Source organism: Uranotaenia lowii, chromosome 1 (genome assembly GCF_029784155.1).
Source record: "Uranotaenia lowii strain MFRU-FL chromosome 1, ASM2978415v1, whole genome shotgun sequence".
Taxonomy (NCBI): domain Eukaryota; kingdom Metazoa; phylum Arthropoda; class Insecta; order Diptera; family Culicidae; genus Uranotaenia; species Uranotaenia lowii.
Window position 1 is genome coordinate 152889599 of NC_073691.1, and position 16670 is coordinate 152906268.

Here is a 16670-nt window from a genome sequence, read left to right on the forward strand (position 1 = left end):
TTTCTCGTTGCGGTCGTTGTCGCAATCCGTGGACAACGCAACTAGAGATGCTCCCTCACGACGACGACGACTACGACGACGACGGTGCAAACAACAAGGACGCGGATGACATGAAACATCATTTTCCATTCACGGAATGTGGTTTTGGGTGCTGGAGAACCTGGCCATAAACTTCACGCGAAAGGCGCGGACGGTCCGGATTCCCGATGGACACGACAAGCGTTTCCGGAAGGCAGAAGTTGGGCAGCCAAACGGGGAGGGGATATTTTCTTTTGCACTCAATTTCTGGACTGTAAAAAGCTTTGTGCTTGGGGAAGCTGCTTTTAAATGTCATTTACGGGTGCACAGTTGTTGTTTTGCTGCGCTTTTCCGGTTACTCATTCTCTCGGTAGATGCTGCTGTGTTTCTGCTGTGCTTCACCGTTGGGTTGTTTTGAATGGCACTTGAATGCAATTAGAGAGCCGGAAGTTGCGTTAAACAGAGATTAGTAATGCTCGTTGCAGCAATGCCTGCAGATTGGATCTGATTAGATTAATCTCTGAACGAGCGTTAATTAGCTGAACTCGAACGATTATAACGGTTTCACGACAAACAATGTGGATCTACATATTTTCGTCATGTATTGTAAGTGCATTCGTACATTTACTGTGAATTTCCATTCCTAAAATAAGAAGGATTTCGGAATATTTTCTTTGACATATTTTCATGACCGAAAACTCTGGTAACCAAATGTTGAAGGTGGTTGCTACCTACATTCACGTAGATTGCATATTATTTTGAGGGTGGCGAGAATCTATTTTTTTTGTTTCGATTACAGTAGTTTTAACATGTTTATGTCATTCGCGACTTATATCAACGATGCAGTTGGCGGACAGTCATTAAAAAACTTATCCGGTACAACTGTGATCGAATTTTACTCTTGGGCTCGAACTCACGGACATAGGCTCAGGAAGCAAGTGACTTGCCAACATCACAAGATTGTCTATGTATATTTTCGCACAGTTTATTTTGGAAGAAGTTATTTGGATCTAAAATTCGTGATGAAATAATTGATTTCAGTATGAAACATATTGAATAAAGAATTGAGAATCATTTCAAAACTCGAATAAAACATGGATGCTTGAAAAAATTATTTACCAAATTTAGCATTTTGCTTTTAACACTAACAAACTCGAAACTTGCGTGTTTAATGATTCATTGGGACTGTAAGATGTGTTTCCTTGTTCTAGTCCTTGTCCTAGTCTTTGTCCTAGTCTTTGTCCTAGTCTTTGTCCTAGTCCTTGTCCTAGTCCTTGTCCTAGTCCTTGTCCTTGTCCTTGTCCTTGTCCTTGTGCTTGTCCTAGTCCTTGTCCTAGTCCTTGTCCTAGTCCTAGTCCTTGTCCTAGTCCTTGTCCTAGTCCTTGCCCTAGTCCTTGTCCTAGTCCTTGTCCTAGTCCTTATTTTAGTCCTTGTCCTAGTCCTTGTCCTAGTCCTTGTCCTAGTCCTTGGCCTAGTCCTTGGCCTAGTCCTTGGCCTAGTCCTTGTCCTAGTCCTTGTCCTAGTCCTTGTCCTAGTCCTTGTCCTAGTCCTTGCCCTAGTCCTTGTCCTAGTCCTTGTCCTATTTCTCGTCCTAGTTCTAGTCCTCGCAAACCCAATCCATTTTTTTCCTTAGAAGCCCATTTATCTAGGAAATCGAATTTATGCATTTGAAGGCAGTGGCGTATAAATTACCGGCATAAAAAAGATTTTTATGAAAAAACTGAATAATTCAGTAAGTTGCTCGCTTATTTTCATTACAACTACGACATGAGGTAACCTGTTGTTTCGAAGAACTTTGACCTACCAGGCGTTTTTTTGTGACACCATCACTTAGAAACGGGTTGTCAGAATGACATGAAATTTTTAACTCGAGGGTTTTATGAGCCCAGGATGATTTGATTATAATAGTTTCAAGACCCTCACATTTTATGGAACGGAAGCTCCTATAAAAATTCAACTTAAAAATGACATAACTTGAACGCCTCTTAGTCTATTTCATTAAAATAGGCTTTAAAGCAGTGGTTTTCAAAAAGGTCCTTCTTGCCCCCAGGGGGGCGTTCAAATCCTACAAGGGGGCAATGGAAGGAATGACAGTATTCATGTGATTTTATTGAAATTTGATACACATGCAAGTTTGACAACAATACTGTATACAGAATTCATCTGAATTATTCATGAAATGCTACTGGAAACAATAGAAGAAGAATGGATGAGTGAACAAACAGCTCATTATCAATAAGATATAATTGAATTTAGGTTAGAACAAAGTCTACCGGGTCAGCTTATAGATGGCTCTTCTTTTACCAAAATTTTCCACAAAATTCAGTATTGAAGCATTATTCAGCATTCGAACTTTCGTTGCAGGGCAGAAAGTATTTGATCACGGAACATTGACTTGTTTGCTGAGTTCCACTGAACCACATTGCAATCTAACGTATATATTGTAGGTGTTCCCGTTTCGCGATAGTCAAGGCCCAAGATGACATTCTTCGCTTACCGCGGAATGTTTTCAACCTTGAAGAACCGAAACTGGGAAGAGTATCTACACTTGAAGGAGAAAAACATTGGTACCCATACATTGCCGATGGAAGCTGTCGCTAAAAATTGAACACATCTTATTTACCTAACCAGGCGAAAATGATAAATTCCCTCAATTTTTCTGTTTTTTGTTTTTGTAAGTTTTATGTGCCCGTAAATTACATCATTTAACCTGAAGTTGATTTATTGATAAAAAGAAACCAATTTTTTACCAAAGATAAAATACATGTTTATCAATCGTTTGCAGCAAATGACTCAGTTTTGTTTATATTGGTTCATACGACCTAATCAAAACATACTCTAGACATACGTTTCGTAAATTGGCCCAAACAAAAATAATCTGAGCAAAATTTTAGCTCAATCGGACTTGAAATCGGACCCAAAAATCACCAATGAAAATAAAAAAAAAAACGAAATTTTAATTCTCTTAGAAATGCCCAAAATGTTTACTTTACAGGGTCCGGCAATTGAACTGCGACATTACTTCAACAGTAATTATTTCGTTGCACACGAAACAGTATTGAACGAAGACTTAATGTAAACAACAGTGCTGCAAATAATCAGTGTCAGCTTTCAATTTTCAATTGAATTTACTGCAGTGTACGCTCAGTTCATTTCCATCTGCATTCATCTGATAATGAACAGAAAGCTCAATCCCGAAAGCACTCTGCATTCTCATTCACGAATCGGCAACATCGGTGCTCAGTATACATTCAGGCTCTTTCCAGGTTCATGAGATTATCCAATCTTCATTTTCAGTATCAAGCAAACATTGCTGAAAGTGAAAAAAGCTCAATTCGATTATCATTAAGTTTAGTTGAATGGTGACAAAGCTTGTTCGATGCGCTAGACTTGCAGAAATTGAATAATTACTGATGAGATTCCTATTTCTTATGGATTTTGATAAGAAAAAAACGTGATAGTGTGTAGAGGTGGGAAAGTTGAGAAATAAGTGTTCGGGTTGGCGAAAATAACGCTGGCAAGGGAACGGGTGGGTCGAATGTGGGGGACAAAATTACGACAAAAATGTATCAAAATTATGACACAAATATGACAAAAGTTTGACAATAAAATTAAAAAACATGACAAATGTGAAAAAGTGTAACAAAATTATGACAAAAAAATACAAAAATCTGACAAATATGTCTTAAATTTTACAATATAATTGAAAAAAACCAACGCAACTCTGTCAAACATATGTCAAATGTGATAAAAATATGACATTTTTTTTTACAAAAATGACAAAATTTTGCAAAATATATCAACTGACAAAAATGTGACATCTATAACAAAAATATGACGAGATATTGGCAAATAAATTAAAAAATAAGACAAGCGTGGTAAAAATATGACGAATAAATAACAATAAAATGACATTATCATGACATAAAATTGTGATAAAAATGAAGCAACTTTATGACATAAATAAGACAAATCCCAGCAAACATAACATCGCATAAGAAATGTCAGCTCAACTCGTTAACAATGTTAATGCGAATCGTAATTCCTACCAAACCAAGTAAATGGTCGTAAAAATGGTTAGTTAAAGTCTACCGACTCGTATATGACAAAAGTCCGCCATGTTTGTAAATTTGTCTCCCATGTGCGGGATTCAAATGAGAAAACAACCTTGTTGTTCTCTTTGCGATAAGCAGTGCAACCAGATTTCTGAAAATCAGAGGGTCCATTTGGATAAACTGGCCAATGAGAAAAGCAGCAAATATTGTCGCTGGTAACGGTTTGCATGCATTGTGAGCAAAACTTGCGCTCTCTCGCATACTGTCAGGATGTACGGTAAAAGGTGTTGTATATCGTCCAATTTTTACAACTCTTATCGCTTAAGCCGAAAGTTAAAAATATGTATGTATATTGCCTCCACTTTAGTACGTAAATGCTGTTTTTTCAAGTTATATAAGATGATTTTATAATGTATATGAAACGTATAGCAAAGTTTGTTGAGAAATATACCTACAAAAATGTTTGCTGGGATGTGACCAATTTATGATAAAATATCAAAAAAAAAAAAATAAATTGAAGGGACAAAAATGTCGTCCAGCTATGTAAAATGATGATAAAGTGATAAAAATATGACAAATGTCAAATCTTTCAGATTGTTGTCATTTTTTTACCAAATTTGTCATAAGTTTGCCATGTTTTTCTCATTTTATTCTTATTTTTTTGTAATGATTTTGTCATATTTATCATATTTATTTCATAATTTTGTCTTATTTTTAACAAATTTGTTAAATTTTTGACTAAGGTTTGTCGAATTTTTGTCATTTTATTGTTAAATCAATGTCATATTTCTGTCTTTATTTTGACATATTGTTGACTTATTTGTCAGATTTTTGTCATAATTTTGTAATTTTTTTGTCATGTTTTGTTATTGTATTGTCGAAATTTCGCTATATTTTTGTAATATTTTTTATATTTTTTATCACATTTGTCAAATTTTTATCTCATCTGTCAGATTTTTGTCATGTTTTTGTTATTTTTTGTCATTTTATAGTTCATATTTTGTCATATTTAGGCCATAATTTTGACATAGTTCTCAGATTTTGGTCATACTAAATATTGTCATAATTTTGTCATTGTTTCACCATATTTATTACATTTTGTCATAATTTTGTCATTTTTTGACCAAAATTGTCAAATTTTTGTCATATTTGTCAGATATTCGCCATGTCGTCATCAAGAAATTTATATTCATCTCTCTTCCCGTCCCCTCTGAATAATCGTATAGTCTTAGCGAAATTCCAATCGTGTTTTCTTTTCGAATCCCATTTCACAAGTTTTGAAAATGGCAAAAAAAAAAACAAATGCCTACTGAAATTATCAGCAACTTTCGCTGACACTGATTGAATGCTAAAGCTACATTCACTGAGCGAATGCAGTGAGTGACAGAAACGTTTAAGCGAAAGACGCTTTCGTAGCAGTCGAGTGAAACAAGTTAGTTCGGGTTTACGAGTAAGCTTTCTACTGACTGATAGACATACTCGCAAAGCTTGCCGTAAGCACGAGGATGACCGAGCCGATCAGAAGCTTTTATATTCGTTCACTTTTCTATTCCATTCATTTCAGTTCAAGCTTTTTACACTGATAGAAAATCACAGTCAATATCATTCGTGCTTTCAGAAAATTTGCAGCACTGGTAAACAAAGCGACGAGTTGGTTTACATTAAGTCCTAGCCATCATTGGATGTAAGTGTTACTTTTGTAATCAGGTGTTATTCGGAAAAATGGATCTCGAACAGAAACGTAGCGCTGTGGTTGCCTTATTCCTAGCTGGCAAACGGCAGAAGGACATAGTTCGTAAGCTGTCCGATATAAGTGTGTGCAGAAGTTTTGTATACCGTATCTACAGTTAAAAGACCGGAGACCGGAAAAGCCAAAAAACGGCACGGTGGGGGACGTCGACCTATTGTGGTGACACCTGCCATGGCGAAGATCGTCAAAAAGCGCTTTAAGAGAAATCCTCGTCGTAGTGCCACTTAATTGGCAGAGGATCTCAACATATCGGGTCGAAGTCTCCGTCGGATAAGCTTCAGACCAAGCCCTGCACGATCCAAAAGGTTCAAGATCTTACGGTGGAGCAGAAACAAGAACGGTGTAACCATCGGTTCTCCCAAACTGCTCAGTCGAACAAGAACCCCCCTCTCAAGCCTCAGGGTCGGCAACACTCGAAATTCGGAGTCAAGGAAACACCTCAATGCGCTCAGTTGAATTCCCACTTTATTTTCTCCCGAACACGGCTTGTGGAACACTTTTCTTCCCCCCCTCAAGAGTTGTTGATTGTCCTACCTTAGGGTTATGCGAGATGACCAGGCGTGAACCAGGCTTGGTCCGGAGATGGTACGTTGGTCAACGAGGCCAGGGTCAGATCCGGATATCTCGTGGGTTGTGGTCTACTTCCGACCGGTGGCGCTCTTATCTGGCCTCCAGAACACCGAAGGCTGTGCCCCGACAGGATAACAATAACTGGACTTGGTTCTGGATTGGGCGGCAACGTTGTACCCCGCGTACCTGGTCCCACCTTGGGTGCTGAACCAGGCACGAAGATAAGTTTCTCGACGTCATAGGGGATCGTCGGTCTGCAGCCCTTACGAGTTGTGAAGTCTGCGGCGGGGTAGCACTTACGTTGGTCGGCTCCGGATCGGGTGGCTTACTCCCCTGACTAGCACTAGCTATCTCCTCAGCTCGGCAACCGGCGTACCTGGTCCCACTTTGGGTGCTGAACCAGGCACGAAGGTGAGTCTATCGACGTTGTAGGAATTCGTCAGTATAAAACACTCACGCGTGGATAATGTCCGGTCGTAAGGCGCTTGTCAGGCGGGAATTGGGATAAACGGCACCGCTCGTTTGTTGGGCCGGATGGTTGAGCACAGCACCGCAGGTTAGGTTTTCCTAACTAGGAATTCGGGGTCCTGTAGGGACATGATGGGAGAAATATTTTCCATTTTAATGTGTTGCCTGGTATGGGGTTCAAAATGGTTATTACCTGGTAGTTCGTTTGCTTTATCAGTTGAACTAAAGCAAGGCTGTGGTCGGCTCAAGATATCCATGCAAAGTGAGGCCGTTTCAGAGCAAGATCTTTGACCCCATACGCAAGCTAGCGGCTTTGTATTTGTCTTTTCGTTCTTCCCACCATGCCCTATTGTATTTGTTACTGCGTTGCTAGTGCGTTTTCGATGCGCACGACTACTAGCGCCATCTCTTGCCATATTTCGGTGAGTTGACCTAAGTGTTTGGCTACCTCTGTGCACGGGAATTTTAGGGTGGCCCTCCTTCCTTACTCACTAAGGCACTTCCTTGACACGCGTTCCAACACGCGTCATTGATGATCCTTTTCCCACCAAGCAGTAAGTAAACTTACTGGTTACAACGGGTAAAAAGAGCGAAGGCGCTGCTGAAGAGGGCCGCGGAAGGAAGGTTGAAGAAAATCGTGTTTACCGACGAGAAACTCTTCACCGTACGGCAGTTCGTGAATAAGCAGAACGATTTGCTGACGGTCACCCGGCGACAGAAACCAGCATCGGTGATGGTTTGGGCCGGAATCACCCGTGATGGCCGGACTCCGCTGGTTTTTGTCCCTGAAGGAGTGAAGATCAACCAAAATACATATCGGGAACTAGTTCTACAGAATGTCGTCGGCACATCGACATTTTGATTCCAGGGATTGGGTTTTCCAACAGGACTCGGCGCCGGCTCACAAAGCGAAGAAAACCCTACTTTGGATTGCGCAACATTTTCCAGGGTTCATTTCGAGCTCCGAGTGGCCGGCGAGTTAGCCAGACCTGAACCCTATGGACTATGACTGTTTGGAGTATGTTGAAGGCCGAAGTCTGCTCTATGAAACATGAAGGTGTGGAGGTTCTGAAGCGACATCTCGTGGCAGCCTGGGATAAAATACCACAAGAACACCTGCGGGCCTCATACGATGCGTTCCTCGACCGTCTGCCACGAGTGGTTAAACTCAAGGGCGAACAAGTCGAACTTTACCAGTGAATTTTGAAAAGTAATTTGTTTTCAAGAGAAATTGAATGAATTTGAAATAAAAAGTTTTTGTTTTGATCACTTCAATTGCCGGACCCTGTACATAGGCCCTTATTCTGCGCCGCGCGTGACGTGATGATTGTCACCTCACCTCGGAGTCACCGTGAGATTTGTCACCTTATTCCCGTAGTCGATGTGGGTAAAGTGACGGAGGTTCATTCGTAGGTGAGTGACTGAGTGAGCTCATGTGTCAAACTAGCTCGGTTTGTTTTGTTTTGCTCGCGTTTCCGAATTTTAAAATTAGTTTTTAAATCAACAACTGCGAATTTCGGTTCGGAAAAGACCACAATCTAATTTTACGGTGTTAGCAAGTCGTCCAGGCCGGATTTGGAGCCGACATTTGCAGCGGATGAGCTGGTAAGCTGACTGATTGGAGCAGAAAAACTAACCGCAAATCAAATGCCCAAGCCGGCGGATGAGTCCACCAACCAGTCATCATAAAACCCTTAAAACGGATTTAATTTAGCTTATCCAAGTAAGTAAGATATGTGTTTTGCAGGCAGCTTCTTTAAGTACCTAAATGTGGTTTTCTCCTGTTTTTTTAGTAAGTTATTTAGTGCCTGACTAGCCTGAAGAAAAACGTCACGCTGCTGGGGAGACCTATTAATTTAACCGTTTTTTTATATTTTCGAATGGCAGCAGCGCTTGCCGTATTAAATTGTAGTTTGTTAAATTTAATGTTTAGAAGATCATTTGAAAAATATAAACTTATTCAATTAAAAACTTACTCCTCACTTGTTTTATTATTCAACTTTAGTTTTTCATTTTAAGGTTCAATTTTGGATTTTTGTTAAGAACTCGATCAGATTAAAAAGGAAATCTCCTTTGATTTTTTATCATCAAGAATTTTTTTTTTCTAAATTGATATAGAAAAAAGTACGTGAATCGGTTTAATTGTTTCTCAAAATATCATACATTAGTATAGTTTGATATTCAGAGCCTAACCATTCCACTTTACATACATTTTCGATTAAATTCCTAACTCGTCGCCACCTGAAAAGGTACCGACAATTGTCACCTAAAATCGTCACCTGAATGCGACGATTCTCACCCACGGTGACTACGAGAATAGGGTAAGAACTCACAAAGTTCATCCGAAGTGACGTTCCTCACCTAAACCGACTGCTGGAATAGAGTGACTTGGGTGACTCTACCATCGTCACGTCACTCGAGGCGCAGAATAAGGGCCATAGTTTTAGAGGATGTTTCGTTTCGCCTCACCTTCGGGTGGTCATAACTGCTTCTGAGGTCTTTTTTGCTGATTCTGTCTCCCGGATTTCCTTTTGGAGCTTTTCATCATCACTGAAAACAAGCTCTGAGGGTATATTCAACCAGATGGCAACCTAACCTGGATGTTTGTACGTTAAGATTATTTGGAAAATAGTGTCCATTTCACCCCACCTGAAGGTGATCATCAATTCGTCCCTACTTTTATACGTTTGCCAAGCACGCACCACAGATGGGATCATAGCTGGGTACGACTTTGAAAATTTTGATTCGGTTCTTGCGGTGCAGGAAGAGGCAATGACTATAACTATTAAATTGGTTTTCATAAGAATGTGTCCATTTTGTTTCGAATACATTTTTTGAGAAAAGTGTCGACAGAAGCCGGCGGCAGCTTCATTGCATATTGCAACAGCCACGGTGTTCTTGGTGGTTTAAATTTTTTTGCTCCTTCCCGCTTTTATTCAGTTTTTGCAAGCTTTTCACAATTTTTCACAATTCTGGGTTACTTTCAGAAGAGTCCGGGGCACCAAGAGAGGGAATTTGCGAAATGCATCTAACTTGAACTCGCACCGGAGGGATTCTCGGTTTTTTCTCCTTTCATTTTCGTTGCGACGACGAAAAATCCATCCACAATTTCACAACTGACTCCTCATGATTGAGATGGCTGTTTGGCCGTGTTGTCAGCAGGGCGAGAAAATTGTCGCTTATCGCACCGAGCACTATGGTTTAGCATTCGTACCCCGATTTTCCGCCCTCTTCGCTGCTAGCCCAGAAGATTGGCGTGTTTCTTGGCGCGGGACGACTTTTCCCATCATGAGCCATCAGGCACAAACATTCTGGCGACATGGGTACAATGGAGTGTGGATAGAGCAAGAAATGTGTGGGTAGAGCGAAAACAAAAAAAAAATCTGCCACAGCAAGGAAAATATACTTTCGTCGCGTTGTCTGTTTCGGCACGAACGAAGACGTGACACGGAGTGAATAAATACATTTGACCGGACCGGGGTTGCACTTTGCTACACCTACCTAGTTCGGCTGCAGAATCAGTCAGTGGAAGCTTCTAGCGTTAAGGAGCGTGGATTGTGCGGGGGGAAAGATTCGCAGACGTCTGTCGGATGATTTTCCAGACCAGGTGATTATGCTTTTGGCAAAAAAAGATTTTCCGAAAGGTTCCCAGCTCGAAACACGGTGTGCGGTTATGCGGGAGAATATTTTTACGTCCACTGCATCATATTGGGATCATTTATTTTTTTTTTAACTTAGCTCGTGAGCCATTTCATTTAGGATTTTTTTTTCAATTAGAAACAAATAAATAGAATACTGAATGTGAATAGGAAGGATACGTTCTCATATATGCGATTCACGTCGATTGCATTGAATTATGAACATAGCTAGTTTTATTGGATTTAATAAATAAACATATGTGTGTTTTTTTTTTTAACAATTCGTTTATTTGAAACGGCTCGTACCGTAGGTTTTAAAAAGCCAATGTCTGATTTGTGTAATTACATTTCATAGTTTTCGATAGATTTAGATAGAGTGAAGAAGAAAGTAGTAAGTATAACTACGGAGATCAATAGCTTTGAGAAAGAGGTAGATTTCGAGCATGTAATCAATGTCTATCGCAGCTAATACATCTCTCACTGGGGTGTTGGGTGGTTTTCCTCGGGCCCGAAGGGAGTCTATTAAATCATATGTTTTGATTTTTATTTATTTATTTATTAATCCATCGATCTAGAAGTCTAAATGGATGAGATGGGAGAAGCACTAGGCATAAAAATCCATCAGTGGCAAGAACAATACATTAGCATTACAAAAGTTTTTCAGGAATTAAAAATTGAAATTTAAATACAAAGATTATAAATTAAAATAATACTAAGATCTTACATCAAATACAGAATGCAAATTAAAATCATCTTAACGTTGAAGTTCGTAAGCGGTTCAACAAAGTATCTACGGTGAAATGAAAGCTGCATCTTGTGTGAATGGATAAAACTGACACTTCGTCATTCGACACGAGCGTGCACGCGAGTCGGCAGTCAGTCGGTTAGTGTGAGCGAGTAAAGTGAGACAGCGCATGGTTCCCTCGGCTGGATGCGGTCAAGTGATCCAGCGACGTCGCTAACCAAGGACGGGCAAGTCTGCACATTTGGCGACCGTGGCAGGTAATATTCCAAAGGCTCTAAATAAATGAGAAATTAGGAAAAATGCGAACCGAAAAAAGAAAAACAAACGTGATTCACGTTGAAATAATTTTCGTCAAACGAGGTTGAAAATCAAACATTTTATGACCGACCCATTGCAAAAAAACTGGAAAAATGAGTAATTAGATTAACCATCATTTTTAAAGTTGTTTAAGAAAAAAAGCATTGCTGTTGAAGGATTTTCGGACGTTATTTCGGTCAAATTGGAAAAATAGAAACATGTCATTTAGGAATAATGCCAAAACTGGATTTGAAGGAAAACATAATTCAGTCTAATTTTTAAGTCCATTGAGAAGAGATCTTGAAAAAAACATAAATATATGTATATTGTTAAGCGAGTCGTAGAGGCAGCTTGATTATGTTCATAATTTCAAGCGAGTTGAGAGGACAGCTTGAAATTGGAAGGCGTGTTGAGAGGACAGCTTGAACATATTGACGCTAGTCTCAAGCGAATTGAGAGGACAGCTTGAAACTGAAAGGCAAGTTGAGAGGACAGCCTGGGCGTTTTTATAACAATTTCAAGCGAGTTGAGAGGATAGCTTGAAATTGGATGGTGAGGTGAGAGGACCGCCAGTGCATATTGATGCGAATTTCAAGTGAGTTGAGAGGACAGCTTGAAACTGATAGGCGAGTTGAGAGGCCAGCCTGAGCGTTTTGCTAACAATTTCAAGCGATTTGAGAGGACAGCTTGAAATTGGATGGCGAGTTGAGAGGACAGTTTGAAACTGAAAGGCGAGTTGAGAGGACAGCCTGAATAAATCGATTAAAATTTCCAGTGAGTTAAGAGGACAGCTTGAAACTGAAAGGCGAGTTGAGAGGACAGCCTAAATAAATCGATTAAAATTTCAAGCGTGTTTAGAGGACAGCCTGAAGAAATCGATTGAAATTGAGAAGGCAGCTTGGAATTTTAAAGGCGGGTTGAGAGGACAGTCTTAAAGTGTTGTTAGAAATTTCGAGTGAGTTAGAGGGCAGCCTGAACGTATTGATAAAAAACAAATTCACGCATGTTGTGAGAGCAGCTTGAAATTGAAAGGTATGTTGAAAAGACAATTTAAGTATTTCATCTTATTGCAAACTAAACGAGAGGCTTGAGATAAGAACTAATTTTAAAACATATCGAAAGTAATTAGGGCTTTATACTAAAATACATCTTCAAAATCTCATGTGATTTCAATGAACAAATAGAGTTCAGCTTGAAATAAGAGTATACAATACTTAGCGAGTCGCGATAACGGATCGAATAAATTCGTTAAGTATTCTTGAATTAAAATAACAGCAAGGTAACGACGGTGAAAATTATCGTAAGGAATGCATCAAAAAACGCCTTCTTCCTCTTTTCGTCATCATACAAGCCCACCATTGTTCTGGCCTGATCTTGCTTCCGCACACTACGCTTCAGCTACTCTCAAACTACTGAAATCCTTCAAGATATGTTTTGTTGATAAAGAGGACAATCCGCCAAATTGTCCTGAGCTGCGCCCGGTAGAGCGTTCCTGGGCAATCATCAAGCGCAATCTTCGGGAGGATGGTAGAGAAGCACAGTCCATCGACGAGTTCAAGAAAATGTCAGCCGAAAAGTCAAGCCGGAAACTGTAAAGAGGCTTATGAGGGGAGTTCGAACAAAAGTGCACCAATTTTATCGTTGAAAACTTTTGGTTAAATTTCTCACTTTCTTTTTGTTCTGGATTAGTTTTGCCATGTTTTACTCTCTAACAAACTCTATGTTATTTGGTCAATAAATTAATAAGATATCGTCCAAACAAAGTGTCCGTTTTATAAAATGAACACTCCTTACTCCACATTTGTACAAAATGCGATGATTCCACAACGATTGTTTGATTCTATGCTCGCCCACACACGATACAAACATATTTCGCACGAACACAAACGATTGCTGGCAAAACAGCAACAGCAACTGTGTGAATGGATTAAACCGACCCTTGGTCATCCCTTATGAGCGTGTACGCTGGGCAGTCAGTCAGTCAGTCGGCGATCTAGCGAGTGAGTCAAGTGGTGTGTGCATTCCCCTAGTAGTTCGTGATCCGGTGATTCAAGGTGTTGTTTCCGAGCTACGGAGCTCCGGACAGGTCTGCACATTGGCGACCGTGGCAGGTGTTTCTCTTTGACTTGCTAGAGCGGTTTGTGAAAGTCGAGGTTGGAGAAACGAAAAGCGGACCGAAAAGAAAAACACGTGTTCTAAGATTCACGTAAAAATAAGGATAGTCAAACTCGCTTTAAAATCAAACGGATTACAAGTTACCCATTGTTAAACACACTGAGTAAAATAAATACCCATTGGGTAGAAGCATTTGTAGCAGAAAAAAACCTACACCGTTGGTTTCTATTTCAGTCAAATGAAAAAAAAAAGAAACCGTTATTTCGAATGTGGGAAATAAGTGATTTTACGAACGAGCAGATTATGAAATATTGCCAAAATTGTGATGATGAACATTTTATATAAAGCGAATTGAAAGGACAGCTTGATCATGTGGTTCACAATTTCAAGCGAGTTGAGAGGACAGCTTGAAATTGAAAGGCGAGTTGAGAGGACAGCCTGAACATATCGATAAGAATTCAAGCGAGTTGAGAGGACAGCTTGGAATTCAAAGGCGAGTTGAGAGGACAGCCTGAAAATATCGATCAAAATTCAAGCAAGTTGAGAGGACCGCTTTGAATACAAAGGCGAGTTGAGAAGACAGCCTGAAAATATCGATAAGAATTCAAGCGAGTTGAGAGGACAGCTTGGAATTCAAAGGCGAGTTGAGCGGACAGCCTGAAAATATCGATCAAAATTCTAGCGAGTTGTGAGGACAGCTTAGAATACATAGGCGAGTTGAGAGGACAGCCTGAAAATATCGATAAGAATTCAAGCAAGTTGAGAGAACAGCTTGGAATCGAAAGGCGAGTTGAGAGGACAGCCTGAAAATATCGATCAAAATTCTAGCGAGTTGTGAGGACAGCTTAGAATACATAGGCGAGTTGAGAGGACAGCCTGAACATATCGATAAGAATTCAAGCAAGTTGAGATAACAGCTTGGAATCGAAAGGCGACTTGAGAGGACAGCCTGAACATATCGATCAAAATTCATGCGAGTTGATAAGGCAGCTTGGATTTCAAAGAACAGTTGAGAGGTCAGCCTTAAAGTATCGATGAGATTTTCAAGCGAGTTGAGAGGACAGCTTGAAATTCAAAGGTGAGTTGGGAGGAAAGCTCGAGGGTACTGATATGAATTCCAAGCGAGTTGAAGGAATGCTTGGAATTAAATGACAAGTTGAGAGAATAGCCTAAACACATAATCGAATTTCAAATCAAGCTGATTGAAATAACAGCTTGATGAAAGAACCATCTATGAAGCATTTCGAGAGAACTGTTCAGATGAATTGTTTACAGTTCTGGTTGAGAGGACAGCTTGAGGGGTCAACTTAGAACTTAGAAAAGAAGAAACATGTTATTTTGGATCAAATTTCAGTCACTGATGAGTCAAGACTATTGAGAAAGAATTTAGTTCTGGCACAATGTTATTGGGAAGAAAATACGAGATAATTTGATTTGTTTACAATTCACACTGATATTTTGAACTGGTGGAGATAGCTTGTCTGAAGGGTTAATCAATGAATGTAAGAGACTGCACCTTGAGTTAAGAGCTGGTCAGCGTGGGGCATACCAGATGTTTTCTGAAATAACAGAAGTTCATCATTTGTATATTATCTTCATATAAACTTTACGCAATTACATCGGAGTTTCTTGGCCAGATTATGTCAACCGTGTATCAAATTCATAGAATGACGTTCCATAAGCAAAACATAAAAAAGCGACTAGCCTAAAAACCACTGCGATTCAACTTGTCTTTTGTTTCTTGATTAGGGACACTTTTTGTAATCCAGTACAAATCTGAAATACAAGGATGGAGTACAAATTCAAATATAATGTGGTTCAACATATTAGTTTATGTTTACGATTTTTGATCACCGTCAGTTGTTGTTATCTTTTTAAGTTGATATTTTTCGGTGATTGTTGAGTCAAAATAATAACAGTTTCTTAACATTAGTTTATGGAAAATATTAAAAAGACGATTTCGACAAACGAAGTTTGAAATAAAGGTGCGCAGTGAAACATAGCATGGGCTGCGCATTTGTATATTATTTATGCTTTGCATTAGTTAATTGGCATCGTAAGTTCATAGACCTTTACATCAGCTTATTGATAGAATTCATGTAAGAAGTTCATTAGACATTTTTCGAGAACAAAATCGAACATGTTCAAAATTGAAAATTGATTAATATTGTGTTAATCATAGCTCCTCTTAACTACTCAGCCTATTTCTGTATAGAAAACGCAAACTGTGTGTATTGTGGCGTTTCCCTGGTTCTTTTTTCTTGAAAACTTTGCTTTTGTAATTCTATTATTGTTATTTTGTTTGGGATAGGAGGGGGATGTGTGAATGGATTAAACCGACCCTTGGTCATCCCTTATGAGCGTGTACGCTGGGCAGTCAGTCAGTCAGTCGGCGATCTAGCGAGTGAGTCAAGTGGTGTGTGCATTCCCCTAGTAGTTCGTGATCCGGTGATTCAAGGTGTTGTTTCCGAGCTACGGAGCTCCGGACAGGTCTGCACAGCAACAATAAAAACACCCTCTACCCCGGCTGGGGCTGAGTAAATGGTCTGGATTTTGTACAAACAGCACCATACATCATGCCACAGAGGGTTGTTTGTACAAAATATTTCGATCCCGACTGATTTTACTGAAACAGTTTGGGCGCTCACTCAAACAGTGCCATACACGATGCACGAATCGTATTCACAGCGACAGAATGTCATCAAATTTCATTGCATTTGTGCAAATGTTGTGTAGTCTATGGCCCGCTTTAGACTGTGTAGAGTTTTTGAAGGAGAGAGTTTGATGGGAACCGAACCGAGAAGACAGTTCACAACGAAATTCGACTTCTTCTCGTTTAGCACTTCCACCTAATAACCATATTCAGAAGATTTCATGAAATTTCAGTAATTTACAGCTTTGAAAATAATAGCGGAAGCTACCACCTTGGATTAATGATGGCGTCAAGCAACAATTTTGTTTTCCTACTATTTGGGCCCTTTCACTCAATACTCATATTGTAGAGATATTCATAC

The 16670-nt window shown here is 39.6% G+C and overlaps 1 protein-coding gene and 1 long non-coding RNA gene across 2 annotated transcripts in view; one reads left to right on the forward strand and one right to left on the reverse strand.

The window, feature by feature from the left end:
* The window catches only part of LOC129740561 (uncharacterized), a 545556-nt gene that overhangs the window by 13808 nt on the left and 515078 nt on the right, over nucleotides 1–16670 (reverse strand). The window lies entirely within an intron of this gene.
* On the forward strand, nucleotides 8158–8836 carry LOC129740564 (uncharacterized). The gene is made up of 2 exons (XR_008736283.1): nucleotides 8158–8584; nucleotides 8655–8836. It is a non-coding gene; the product is annotated as an uncharacterized LOC129740564 (long non-coding RNA).